Here is a 6,000-nt window from a genome sequence, read left to right as displayed (position 1 = left end):
GTTCGGAAATCTCTTATGTTGATGTTGTATCTATACACTTTGATTTCTACAAATATTGTATCCCTTTTTTCTTTTGGAAAAGTCCAGCGAGTGCAAGAGCCTGTTGACTCACCAACGTGACGCTGTAAAAAACTCACAAGGTTTAGATGGTATAGAATTTTTTTTAAAAAATGACATTTAAAATATCAAAATTTTTATTTTATTTTCACTTTCATGATCATCTTAACCTAGATCATGAATTCCTAAAATTATAAATTAAAAATCCATTTGTAAGATGGTTTAAGAGGGGTCTGCATACGTATAGCATGAGTCGACTGACTCGTAGATACTCCATCCTTTTCTTTTATATAGCACGGACCTTTCTTCAAAAATCAGTGGGTTTGGAACTCAGGATATGTCAATTGAATGTTAAAAAGGCAAACCACCATGCCATGTTGATGTTCAATGATGAGGTATGTAAGGACCGAGATGGAGTTTTGCAATCAGTGTTCCTGTTTCCTTTTCTCCACCATTAAATCGCAATGGTGTATACATGAATGGGCTCAAAAGGTAGGACATCTATCTGTGTAATTTTATTTTATTTTATTAGTTATATGCTATTCTTGCTAAAATCAGAAGAGGAGATGAATTTTGCAATTAAAAAATGTCACCAGAATTTTATAGGAAAATAATTAACTGCCCAATACTGGTCAGATTCTATGAGTTTCTCTTTGATTCATCTTGAAAGAAAGTCATTTTGGTGCTGACGGATTCCCGATTCGTATCGATGACTCCCGATCTGCATTGTTGAGTTTTAAAATATTTCAACTTACTAATAAAGTGCAAAATCCTTCTTTACCTCCTCAATTAAATGTTACTTAGGATTGGTCAAATGATCTGAATATCCTGGCATGTTCTTTAGTTTAAGAGATTCTACGGCTACTAGTTTAGTTGAAGTTCATCTCGTAGACATTCTCCTATGTGAAGCCCATTTCAAGGCCCAAGTGGGCTGGGCCTCAAACACCTATTATAGGAACAAGAAATTCAGACAAGATATAATAGTAGAATCTCTTAAAATTAATTCTGTCAATCTGATATAAATGGAACTCAAGACTTCACGTTGTGACACCCTACTATCCTGAACACTCAAAAATACAAATAAAGAATTAGACATCACACTATGACCTTTGCTCCTCATAATTGAACTATAAACTAACAAAACTAATGATTCCTGCACCTCCACTAGCCTAGCACAACCCAAAAACAATAATTTGGTTGTAGGTCATCTAAATTGAGGTGTTTGTATCTTCTCTCCCTTATTGAGTCATCTGCTTCTACCTCCAAATCTGTGATTTTTGTGTAATTTATTTTAATGCATAGTTTTCTCTTGTCGGATGCTATCTCTCTCTCTCTCTCCATTCAAATATCTATGGGGATAGTTAAGTTTCATAAATAATTGTGCTAATGTCTCTATTTTCTAAGAAATTCTCTCAAAAAGTTCATTTTGCATTCATCTTCATTTTTTTTGGATTTTTTTTTTCTCGAATGACATAAATTTTGGAAATTAAAGGTCCGGAGTTTAATCTGTTTTTTTTCTCATAAATCGGACCTCCATAGTTTGATGTATATATTTGTTCATATATATCAACTTCAGATGTTAAAGGTTTGATGTCAATATTTGTTCATATATATCAACTTCAGATGTTAAAGGTGAAGCTGATGCTTGACATTTTGTTTGTTTTTGTTCCAACAAAAAGCCATGGGCAAAATGCCTTAGGCATATGATTTAGAAAAACTTTGCACTATAAATAACTTTTCCCTTACAAGAACTACCAAAAGACTGTATCAATTGCATTAGATAATAGAGTATAATTACTTAATATAGGTTTAACGAGAAGGAACTATTTGGAAAACACACAGAGTGCATATGATGTGTTCCTCTCGAGTAAGAGACCTAAACTCTGAAATCAATTTTGGACGATGTTTGTGAATAAAAATCAACAATAACTAAAATCAGACATCGTGTGTCCGAAGTTGATGTTTGCAATAACTTTCCACATTTAAAATCTGAAGTAGGTTTATGAGTAGAAGAAAATTAAGCTTTAAACCATTTAATCCACAATGTGAACGATTTAAGAAAAAATGAAACTTTGAAAAAAAAATAGCCATCAACATGAAATTCAAGCTTTTAAATGGTTTCCTTAACATTGGCATACATCTTTCTATAATCTATTATTCGATCTCCAATTCAAATCTCTATAAGGATAGTTTTATGTCACTGGCTCTCCTATAGTTTTATTTTATCATTTGCTCTGTCTGTCTCTCTCATATGGTTTTACCCGGTTCGACTCGAAAACACGCGTGCCCGTGCTGGCTCCAATCGAAAACCGAGAACCGCCTGGTTCTAGAGTGGAACCGCCGGCTCTTATCCGGTTCAGCCCGGTTCTAGAGTGGAACCGCTGGTTCCCACCCGATTCAACCCGGTTCTAGAGCGAACCGTCGGTTCTTATCCGGTTCAACCCGGTTCTAGAGTGGAACCATGACACGCATGTACGAGCGTACCCACACACACTCACACGCGCACACATGTGTCCAAGCGCATGTACGAGCGTGCCCCATGCACACTCACGCGCGCACATGTATATCCGAGCGCACATGCGAGCTTGCCCCACGCACACTCACACGTCCACACGTGTGTCCGAGCGCATGTGCAAGAGTGCCCCACGTACACTCATACGCACACACGTGTGTCCAAACGCACATGCAAGGTTGCCCTAATATTTTTATACACGTTTTATAATTCATATTGCATAGGTATTTATATACCAAATTTGAATACCCACCTTTCAATATGGGATAATTCCCAAACATCATTAAATGAAAAAGAAATGTAAATATAGCCTATTAATCAGCAATTTATAATTACATGTAGTTAGATGGCTTGATGGTTATGATTTTTAGTTTTTTACTTGAGGTCCCAAGGTCGAATCTCCTTGGGCACCCCCTTGGGCATGTGTTGTATTTTTGTTGTGTATATAGTGGTTAGTATAAATATTTTTTTTTGTTTTTGAATCCCCTTGGGCATGTGTTGCATTTTTGTTGTATATATAGTGGTTGGTATAAATATAAAAATTTTTGTTGTGTATATAGTGGTTGGTATAAATATAAATATTTTTGTAAATAATATAAAAGGCATAAAAAAAATAAAAAACAAAAAAATTTATTTTTTATATAACCATTATTTTTTGATGTATATAGTGGTATAATTATTTTTGTAACTAATATGAAAGGTATAAAAAAAATAAAAATAAAAAGTTTATTCTATTTGAAATCTCCATCTTTCTACTAACAATCTCTTTTACTAAATTTATTATAGAAACCTAAAAAAATAAATTTTTGAAAAATTGAAGTGTTATTTCCAAAATTTGTACGCATTTTATTAATTATTACATTGATAACCAAATCTTTTATTTTAATTATGAATTTTTACATTATAAATCATGTAATGTACTATTTTTCTTACAGTTGTCAATAATACATTTTAAATTAGATAATATTATAAAATATTTTTAATTTATTATTATTTGTCTAATAAAATAATTATAAAATATAAACTAATAATTATAATTTCAATATATAATATTATAATTAGTGAAGTTGTAATAATTTTGGATTATAGTTAGTTAGGTTGTAATAGTTTGGGTTTTTTTAGCGGGTTAGGGTTTTTTGCCAAAACGAGATTTTAATGGCCATGCTTTCATTGATTAGTCTACTCTTTATAATAGTCCTTATATAATTATATATTTTATCCATGATAATTCTATGATTTTTTTTTTATGTGATGCAAATTTAATAGTTAAAATAAATTTAAACAGAGAAACAACATCTCAATATTCACAAATTGATAAAAAAAATGAAAGTTAATAATGTAGTACCCTTATTTTTTATTGGATTCCTAAAAACCAACATTTATAATGAATTTTAATAATTTTTTCGGATTTTTTTGAAGCTTTAATCCGACCGATTCAGCTGATTCCCGATCCGGATCGTCGCTTCGCCGATCCGAATCGGTTTATTAGGTGCCCGATCCGGGTCACCGATCCGTTTTTTAAACCATTGGTTTTACCGATTGCCCACATTTCTTTCCTCCAAATCTCTACAATGAGGGCACGTTTGGGTCCATGGAAATGGCCCATAGATGCTATTTGGATGCCCTCCTAGAGCGGGAGTTCAATTTTTTAGGATTTTTTGTAGAAATGTTAATTCCTAAAAAATAGGTGGAATTTGCATTTTCGAGAGATTGAAAGAGAGTTTTGGCATTTAAAAACTTGTGGTAAGTTATATTCTATAGAGTGAATTGACGTTTGCCCCAAATATTTTGACCTCAAATCCTAAAGTTGTGATATAAAATGTAATTACCATTTTAATTCATCATCATGATCATTTTAGCTTTTTCCAATTAAGTAGGATCATATACATGAATCTTGGTTTTCCATTCTGATTTATTAAAGACCATATCCTTAATGAAACCATAAGTCCTTATATATTTACGGATTACTTCTAATCACGTCTTTTTGGGTCTCCCCCTTGACCTTTTCAATCATTCCACTTGAACTAACTCGCACCTCCGAATAGGTATTGTGCTTGGTTGGCGCCACACATAGTCAGCCTGCTTAAGTCTATTCTCTCTTATTTTATCGCCTATTGGTACCACGCCTAAATTCTCTCTAATATATTTATTTTGAATTCTATCCCTTATTGTCTTTCCACTCATCTATCTCAACATCATCATCTCTGCTACACTCATTTTATGGTTTATTATTTTTGTCTGCTCAACATTCCGCCCTATAGAGCAAAACTGGTCTCATTACTGTCCAGAACTTGCCCTTAGCCTTATTGGTATGCGGTGATTACATAAAATTCTTGTTGCACATCTCTACTTCGCCCACCCAACTCTAATTTTGTGTATGATATCATCCTCGATCTCTACATTTTTATGGATTATGGACTTACGATATCGAAAGTGTTGTCTTTTTTGTACTTCCTAACCATCAATCTTAACAACTTCTCCGTCTATACTCCTATTATTATTAAACTTGCATTTCATATACTCTGTCTTAGTTTGACTAATTTTAAAACTTTTAGATTCTATAGTATCCCTCTAAAGTTCTAGCTTTGTTTTGACAGCGTTTCAGATCTCATCAATCAAAACTATGTTATCTGCGAACAACATGTACCACAGTATCTCATCTTGTGTGTGCCAAGTTAAGTTGTCCATTACTGATACAAAAAGGTACAGACTCAATGCCAGCCATTGATGTAGACCTATTGTCACTGAAAACTCACTCGTCTCTCCACTAGTTGTTTGTACACTAGTTATTGCTCCAGTGTATATATGTCTCACCAAGTTGATATATTGTGCATTTCTTTTTCATTACCTGCTAAATCAAATATCGAAGTACTCTATCATAAACTTTCTCTAGATCAATAAAAACCACGTGGAGGTATTTTTCCTTCGCCCTAAACTTCTCAATCAGTTGTCTAAGTAGGAAAATAGTTGCTGGCGTTGACCTTCCTCGCATAAAATCAAATTGGAATAATAATTATCAATAATTATATATATAATTAATTTATATATTATAATAAAAATATTATATTACATAATTAATTTATATATTATAATAGAATTATATTATATTATATAGTCACTATTACAATATTAATTAATATTATAACATATACAATATAATATTATAATATAATATACATTATATTATAATATATAATAATACATATAATACGAAACTAATATGGATTATAACATAGATAATAATATATATAATATCATTATATATATAATTTGTGAAAGTTTATCTAGAGCCTAGGCTCTAAACAATCAAATTAGAGCCTACCCCAAAACTTTCACTAGAAGAGGTTGTCTTGATGCTCAAATATCCTCAAACTGATCATCTCGACATCAAGATATATGTACAATAGAAAAAAAATGGATTTCAAGTTTTG

The sequence above is a fragment of the Amborella trichopoda genome, chromosome 7, assembly GCF_054954075.1.
Source record: "Amborella trichopoda isolate Santa Cruz 75 chromosome 7, AtrichopodaSantaCruz75HAP2 v2.0, whole genome shotgun sequence".
Lineage (NCBI taxonomy): Eukaryota > Viridiplantae > Streptophyta > Magnoliopsida > Amborellales > Amborellaceae > Amborella > Amborella trichopoda.
This window is presented reverse-complemented; position numbering follows the sequence as displayed.